The sequence below is a fragment of the Schistocerca americana genome, chromosome 4 (assembly GCF_021461395.2).
Source record: "Schistocerca americana isolate TAMUIC-IGC-003095 chromosome 4, iqSchAmer2.1, whole genome shotgun sequence".
Taxonomy (NCBI): domain Eukaryota; kingdom Metazoa; phylum Arthropoda; class Insecta; order Orthoptera; family Acrididae; genus Schistocerca; species Schistocerca americana.
In genome coordinates, this window is record NC_060122.1 from 462,726,749 (window position 1) to 462,735,648 (window position 8,900).

Sequence of the window (8,900 nt, forward strand, 5' to 3'; positions counted from 1 at the left end):
TGGGAGTCTATCGAAAATGGTATCTAAAACAAGGGTTGTTTTATTTCAGTATCCCCCAAATAAGTTTGGGTAAGTATGAGAGCCAAAGCTCTTCTTCAGAAATAAAAAGATATGCTTTTAAATGGAGAATAATCAGAAGTGCTACAAAAGAATAGACCTCACAATCAATATACATAAAATTCTTTGAAGAAAATTTCTACAGTGACATGCTTTTAATTCTTGTGTGCAGCCTCCATAAAACTGGTTCCCAAGTGTTCTTTCACATCACTCTTTTTATGGTTCTTGCATTTAACTTTCCTTGTCTCTTTGTTTCATACAAGAATCCTTCAATCATTTTTCAAGCATCGCCTTACAATTGACCTGAAAGTTTCAATCTGCATCAGCTCACAAATTATTGATACATAAATGCATACACATAAGAAAAGACATATACATAAGGAAAAAATCAAATATCATAAAACTATGAGAATTTATACAATTGGATTAATATTTCAAGAAATTATTTTACAGTATTCATAAGAATAATTTCTTTGTCATGTATTGCTCATCTCCTGAGTCAAGCCATATTCGTTGTGATATAGTGTAATATTTCTCTTTGACAAAATGGGGACAAAATATTTGTGTAAGAATTCAACTATGTACAATCTCAATTAATTTTGAATCGACATTTTATCAATGAAACGACTTTCACTGTAAGTTGTGTGACAAAACCTTTTTTAATCTAATAATGAATAATCAAAACCCTTCCTCTTTGACAACACTAAGGTAAAATCTGACAGCATTAGGACATCATCTGATAGCGTTAGGGCGAATTTGATAACCAAATGACAAACTGGACAGCTTTTAATAAAATTGACACCACATAGGCAATTTAGGTCGAAATTTAGATAAATTATTCATTATTACTCTCATAGCAAAACAATATTTGAGATTCTGTTCCATCTCACAGAAAATCTTTAAAGCAAATGCAGACAATTTTATGTCAGTGCAGCAAAATTGTCATTGTATTCAAATATTGCGTAACTTATTTCCTTCCTCTTCCATACACAGTTCTTTCAGAACTATGTATTACTGTTTTCTCTTCCTCACATGTGGCTGCATTTTTAGCAATATCTCATCATCAGTTGTCATAATCTTACGTATCTCATGGAAAAATGTAAACAATATGCAAGTCAAACCATTCCAAAATGCTAATTTTTTTAAGCCTTTCGTTCAGTTTCCTTCAAAACAATTTCATCTCAATATTTCAATCTACAAAGGAACATACTAACATTCATGTATAAGTGTAGAAACAATTATTTACATAGCTCACTCACTTGTTTGAACATTAATCAACAAATTGTTCAGTCATCAGACAAATTACAGAAAATGCTTGAGTTTGTAAAATTGCAATTTAGTACAGAAAATTCGACATAGTATTCAATAATCTAGAAAAATGTTAAAATAAGCTTGTGTGATCACACAATTACTTAGGCACGTCTTAAAATAACAGAAAACGTTTTCAAATCTGCTCTCACTCATACAATGTAACATAGAATTAAGACTGTGGTACTCATGTTGAAAAGATTTGATAGTTATCTTCAGTTATTGATAGATGAGTAATTAAGCTGTGTGAATGGTACGTGACAAGGACGTGTTTCTGTTAATCAAATGTCACATTAGCTTGGGCACCTTATGTATGTCACAGGCATGGTACACCAAGTGTGTGTCCACCACCCTGAGGGTCTACAGTTATTGAATATATGGTTTCAGCTGTGTAATATTTCTTAATCCAAACAACTTCTTGGACCTAGGCTACATCAAACGATATGCATTATCTACTCTTACATCTACGTCCATACCCCACAAGCCACCTCACGGTGTGTGGCTGAGGGTACTTTGAGTACCTCTATCGGGTCTCCCTTCTCAGTCTCGTATTGTTCGTGGAAAGAAAGATTGTCGGTATTCCTCTGTGTGTGTTCTAATCTCTCTGATTTTATACTCATGGTCTCTTCGCTAGATATACGTAGGAGGGAGCAATATACTGCTTGAATCTTCGGTGAAGGTATCTTCTCGAAATTTCAACATAAGCCGTGCCGAGCTACTGAGCGTCTCTCCTGCAGAGTCTTCCACTGGAGTTAATCTATCATCTCCGTAACGCTTTCGCGATTACTAAATGATCCTGTAACGAAGCGCGCTGCTCTCCGATGGATCTTCTCTATCCCTTCTATCAACCCTATCTGGTACGGATCCCACACTGGTGAGCAATATTCAAGCAGTGGGCGAACAAGTGTACTATAACTCAATTCCTTTGTTTTCAGATTACATTTCCTTAGGATTCTTCCAATGAATCTCAGTCTGGCATCTGCTTTACCGACGATCAACTTTATATGATCATTCTATTTTAAATCACTCCTAATGCCTACTCCCAGATAATTTATGGAGTTAACTGCTTCCAGTTGCTGACCTGCTATACTGTAGCTAAATGATAAGGGGTCTTTCTTTCTATGTATTCGCAGCACATTACACTTGTCTACATTGAGATTCAATTGCCACTCCCTGCACCATGCGTCAACTCGTTGCAGATCCTCCTGCATTTCAGTACAATTTTCCATTGTTACAAACTCTCGATATACCACAGCATCATCCGCAAAAAGCCTCAGTGAACTTACGATGTTATCCACAAGGTCATTTATGTATATCGTGAATAGCAATGGTCCTACGACACTCCCCTGCGGCACAACTGAAATCACTCTTACTTCGGAAGACTTCTCTCCATTGAGAATGACATGCTGCGTTCTGTTATCTAGGAACTGTTCAATCCGATCACACAATTGGTCTGATAGTCCATATGCTCTTACTTTGTTCATTAAACGACTGTGGGGAACTGTTTCAAACGCCTTGGGGAAGTCAAGAAACACAGCATCTACCTGGGAACCCGTGTCTACGGCCCTCTCAGTCTCGTGGACGAATAGCGCGAGCCGGCTTTCACTCGCTTGTCTTTTTCGAAACCCATGCTGATTCCTACAGAGTAGATTTCTAGTCTCCAGAAAAGTCATTATACTCGAACATAATACGTGTTCCAAAGTTCTACAACTGATTGACGTTAGAGATATTGGTCTACAGTTCTGCACATCAGTTCGACGTCCCTTCTTGAAAACGGGGATGACCTGTGTCCTTTTCCAATCTTTTGGAACGCTACGCTCTTCTAGAGAAATACGGTACACCGCTGCAAGAAGGGGGCCAAATTCCTTCGCGTACTCGGTGTAAAATCAAACTGGTATCCCATCAGGTCCAGCGGCCTTTCCTCTTTTGAGCGATTTTAATAGTTTTTTTATCCCTTTGAGATTTATTTCGGTATCTACCATTTTGTCATCAGTGCGACAATCTAGAGAAGGAACTACAGTGCAGACTTCCGCTGTGAAACAGCTTTGGAAGAAGACATTTAGTATTTCGGCCATTAGTCTGTCATCCTCTGATTCAGTACCATTTAGGTCACAGAGTGTCTGGAGATGTTGTTTTGATCCACCTACCGCTTTGACATAAGACCAAAATTTCCTAGGATTTTGTACTAAGTCAGTACATAGAACTTTACTTTCGAATTCATTGAACGCCTCTCGCATAGTCCTCCTCACACTACATTTCGCTTCGCGTAGTTTTTGTTTGTCTGCAAGGCTTTAGCTATATTTATGTTTGCTGTGAAGTTCCCTTTGCTTCCGCAGCAGTTTTCTAACTCGGTTGTTGTACCACGGTGGCTCTTTTCCATCTCTTACGATCTTGCTTGGCACATACTCATCTAATGCATATTGTACGATGGTTTTAAACTTTGTCCACTGATCGTCAACACTATCTGTACTTGAGACAAAACTTTTGTGCTGAGCCGTCAAGTAGTCTGAAATCTGCTTTTTGTCACTTTTGCTAAACAGAAAAATCTTCCTACCTTTTTTAATATTTACGGCTGAAATAATCGATGCGGTAACCGCTTTATGATCGCTGATTCCATGTTCTGCGTTAACTGTTTCAAATAGTTCGTGTCTGTTTGTCACCAGAAGGTCAAATATGTTATCGCCACGAGTCGGTTCTCTGTTTAACTGCTCAAGGTAGTTTTCAGATAATGCACTTAAAAAAATTTCACTGGATTCTTTGTCCCTGCCACCTCTTATAAACGATTGTCTCCCAGTCTATATCAGTAAAATTACAATCTCCACCCAGAACTATAACATGGTCGGGAAATCTACTCGAAATATTTTCCAAACTTTCCTTCAGGTGCTCTGCCACAACATCTGCTGAGCCAGGGCCCTATAGAGACATCCAGTTACCATGTTTGAGCCTGCTTTAACCGTGACCTTGACCCAAATTATTTCACATTTCGGATCTCCGTCAATTTCCTTCGATACTATTGCACTTTTTATCGCTATAAACACGCCTCCCCCTTCACTATCCAGCCTGTCTCTGCGGTATACATTTCTATCTAAGTTTAGAATTTCATTACTGTTTACGTCTGGTTTCAGCCACCTTTCCGTCGCTAGTACTATGTGGGCATTGTGTCCGTTTATTAATGAGAGCAGTTGTGGGACCTCTCTATAGACGCTCCTGGAGTATACTATTACCACATTAATATTGTTATTCCCTGTTGCGTTTTGCCTACTGCTACTTTGTCGTGCCTTTGTCGGGGCTATGGAGGTAATTCTCTAACCTAAAAGCCCACATGTGCACTCCACACGTACTCCGCTACCATTGCAGCCGCTTCCTGCGTGTAGTGCACGCCTGGACTATTTAGCGGGACCCTACATTTCTCCACCCGATAGCGAAGGTCGAGAAATTTACACTCCAGATCTCCACAGAATCGTCTGAGCCTCTGGTTTAAGCCTTCCACTCGGCTCCAAACCAGAGGACAGCGATCGGTTCTGGGAACTTCACTACAAATAGTTAGCTCAGATTCCACCCCGCAAGCGAGGCTTTCCGCCTTCATCAACTCCGCCTACCGCCTATATGAACTGAGGATGACCTCTGAACGCAGACAGCAGGAGTCATTGGTGGCGACATGAGCAACAATTTGCAGTCGGGTGCTATCGCCGGTGGCGGGGCCTCCTCCACAACTCGGATGAGACCACCGGCAAGCAGACATAGTGAACACTGGCCTTCTGCCCTATCCTCTCCGCTATTTCCGTAAGGGGCTCCATCACCCGCCTAACGTTGGAGCTCATAATCACTAATAAATCCCTCCCCCAGTGTTCCAGCTCGGACATTGCTGGAGGAGCGGCCACATGTCCACTCACAGGCAGAGCGGGCGATGCCACACGGCCAGCCTTTACATTGACCCTCCGCCTCGTGCGCCGCGAAAGCCACTGAACCCACCACTCCCCTTGGGGAGAGGGTGGCCCAACCGCGCCGGGACCCGCGAAGATGTCTCGACAGCAGGGACCGTGGGTGAAGCATGTAACACCTGGGGTGTACCATGCGACGCACCAGACTCCCCACTGCCACTACACTCCGAGGCAGCAGCCTGAAGACGGCTGACCGCGGCCATCAAAACGTTCAGCTGTTCGCTAACAGTGGGCAGCATCTCCTGCGTCCGTACACAGCAGTCACACATGCTATCCATGCTAAGAAAGCAACAATTTACTGTGGACAGTTAATCCAATTTTAACTAAACTGTTAATTCACTAAAGGTGGCTGATAGCTGACTAAACTGTGGTTACCAGACACTTCTTGTTGTAAACAATGAATATAAGCACTACCTGTCTCTCGACTGTATTAAAAACAAACACCAGCACTACAGCTGACTAAAGGGACTCTCTCTGACTGTATTCAAAACAAACACGAAATATATGGAACACTATTACTAGTGCTCGAAAATTAAAGCTTCAGAAAAGCAAAAACGCAAGGAAGAAGAAGTGACAAGTAAGAAAATACAGTTAATACTTAAATTAACGTATCTCGCTGCACAGCAGATATGAAGCAGACGTCATTTACGAATAGCTATGATGAGCCATCTCTAGAATTTCAAATGGTCCAATGTACATATAAATAAAATTCTTCATTTCTTTATTGATAGATTAGATTTTTCATAACTTTTCGTTGATACAAAATCCTCTTCCTTATATTGAATGACTTTAAATTTCTTACCGAGTTTCCTTTTCTTGTGACATAATTTCATATTTTCCCTAACATTATATTTCTGTCATTTGCAGTGATTTCAGTATGAGTGGGACAATCAATTAATTTATTCAAAATGTTTTCTGGCTCTTTATCACACTGTGTTTCAAATGGTGTGAAACCTGTGGTAGTGTGTTGGGAACTATTCAGTACATGCTGAAATTGATTGAGGTACCAAGACCAGGTTGTGTGATCTTTTGCAATGCAAGTCCTGCAAAGTTGAGCTATTTCGTGCATATTGCTTTCTGTTGGATTGGACGATGGTGAATAAATGGATATTAAAATATGTTTTACGTTTTCATAGCTAATAAATTCTTCCCATATAGCTGAAGTGAACTGACAACCATTATTTAGTTACATTGTTTTTTGCTTATCCACTCTCAAGAAATAATGTTTAGTGAAACACTGGATAATTTTCCTACAGGTTGCTTTCCTCGATGGATACAATTTTATAAATTTTGAAAACAGGTCTACTTCAACTAAAATATAACAATAACCATTTTTGGAGTGAGGTAGTTTTCCAAATAAATCAATGCCAATTAGTTCAGACTTACCTTTTGGGCATATACTAGCATGAAACCCTGAAGTTTTTGGTTGGAGACTTTGACTCTCTGACATTGGTCACAAGTTGACAGACAATCCCTAACTCTTCTAGAGATATTATTGAAATATACATTTTCCTTCAGTTTTTGTATACATTTCATTATGCCACAGTGTCCATAACTTTGATGAATGTATTTAATTAATGTATCTATGTGTGGTTTGGGCCAAAACACTTTCCAACTGTCTGAGTCGGTATTACTTCTTCGAAATAGAATACCTTTAAAAACCTGATAACATAATTTCACTTTTTGAGACCCCTTTTTACCCACATAGCTCTCTAGTAATTTCCATTCTTCATCTTGATTTTGGTTATGGCATAATTGGTTGCAGATATTAGCAACTTACTTTTACCCTTTTATTCCCATAATGCACATGACCTGAACATTTTTGCTGTATTTCTTCATTTTCCCGTTCAACCCCCTCCCCTCCCCCCCCCCCCCCCCCCACCACTGGTAATCTAGACAAAGCATCCGCTACCACATTTTGGTCTCCTTTTATTTTATGTATTGTGTAGCGAAATGTTATAGGAAAAAAGCCAACCTGGTAATTCTGTCATGAAAAAGTTTGCATTCCTGTATGTAGCTCAAAGCTTTATGGTCAGAGAAAACTATTGTTTTATGAGCAACTATAAAGCTGTTAAAACTTTTTAAATCCTGAGACAATAGCTAATAGTTATTATTCTGTGACTGTATTAATTTCTGTCGAGTTTCTATAATCCTCTACAAGCAAACCTCATTGAAAAGTGTTCTATAGCCACATTGATTTCTTTCTGAAGAAAAAGGGTACCCCAGGCCCATAATCACTTCCATCAGTCATCGTGATTATGAGTTCCAGAATTTAAGTTCAGGGTAGAGGCATAAATTTGCCTACCCGACCTAGTGGTCATAGGTAAGTAAAGAATATTATTCTCACTCACAATGGGAGTATTAGAGTAGCAACAATGTCCAGAATCAATAAATAATGTTCTCTACCCACGAGTCTTAACACAGATAAAAACCTTGTGGTGCAACTATTAAAGATTTATCGTAGCACTTTGTAACCATTGAACAACTAAAATTTTCACTGATTTTGTTCCAAAACACTATAATTGAAAAACAGTACTCATCTTTCGCCCATCGGCGATGTTGCATGTCCTTACAGTTGAGCGTCAATTTCCATCACCTTTTTGGGTCCCTACCTAAATAAGATTCATCTGTCATCTCTACATGAAACCTGGAATTTCACAGTTATTAGCACTCCAGATAGACTTAAGACTATCCCAGCTCCTCCACCACTGTAACGAAATTTTTGGCAAGGGAGGCTGGAATACAACAAAAATAATCATTGAAAGATCAGAGAATTTTAAAAGTTTGTTGTTGTATTTCATTTAGATCAAGAACGTGTGATCATAGGGGTATTTGTTATAGATCACTCTGGCATCCACCACTCAAAGATAACTTTGAGATAAATACATATGTTGACTTCTAAAGCAGTTTCCAAAACTACACATCAGTAATTAGTTCTGCAGTGACATATAAGTTTAGATCACTGCTTATACATATCTTCGTTCGGTGTAACTCGGAGTAATCTGCTTACTGCCACTGCTGCTGAAGTCGTCGTCCTGGTCCATTTTATCTGCAAATGGGATCTAGTTACGTGAATTCCGAAAAACAATCCAAGTACCAAGTCGTTTTATAGTGGTTTATTAATGACAAGCTGCGCAACGTCTACTTGGTGGGAGCCCATTCCACATATTAGGCTACATAGTCACAAAACTATAGTACAACAATTAGATTATTACAATGGTGTGCGACATAGGGCTCACATCTGTGAACTGTCTCCATCTGTGTTTTTTCTCAGCCTTCTGCTCCCCCTATTTATACGTTCTTAAAAATGAAGTTAACAGAACTTAACAATTAAAAGTTCAATGTTATTATGAATAACTATACACAAATCCTTTCGTATTTCATGCTCGATCTGGTGTATACAATACAATTTTTTTTTTACATAAGGTATACATCACATTGTACCAAATAGTGGAAAACAACAATACCAACCTAACTTCCTTAATTATGTCTTAATTGGTGAATGAAAAATAATGCTTGCATATATTGGAGGAACGTGACATAGAAGTAAACAAATGAAATAATAAATTTTATGTAATGTAATATATTATACGA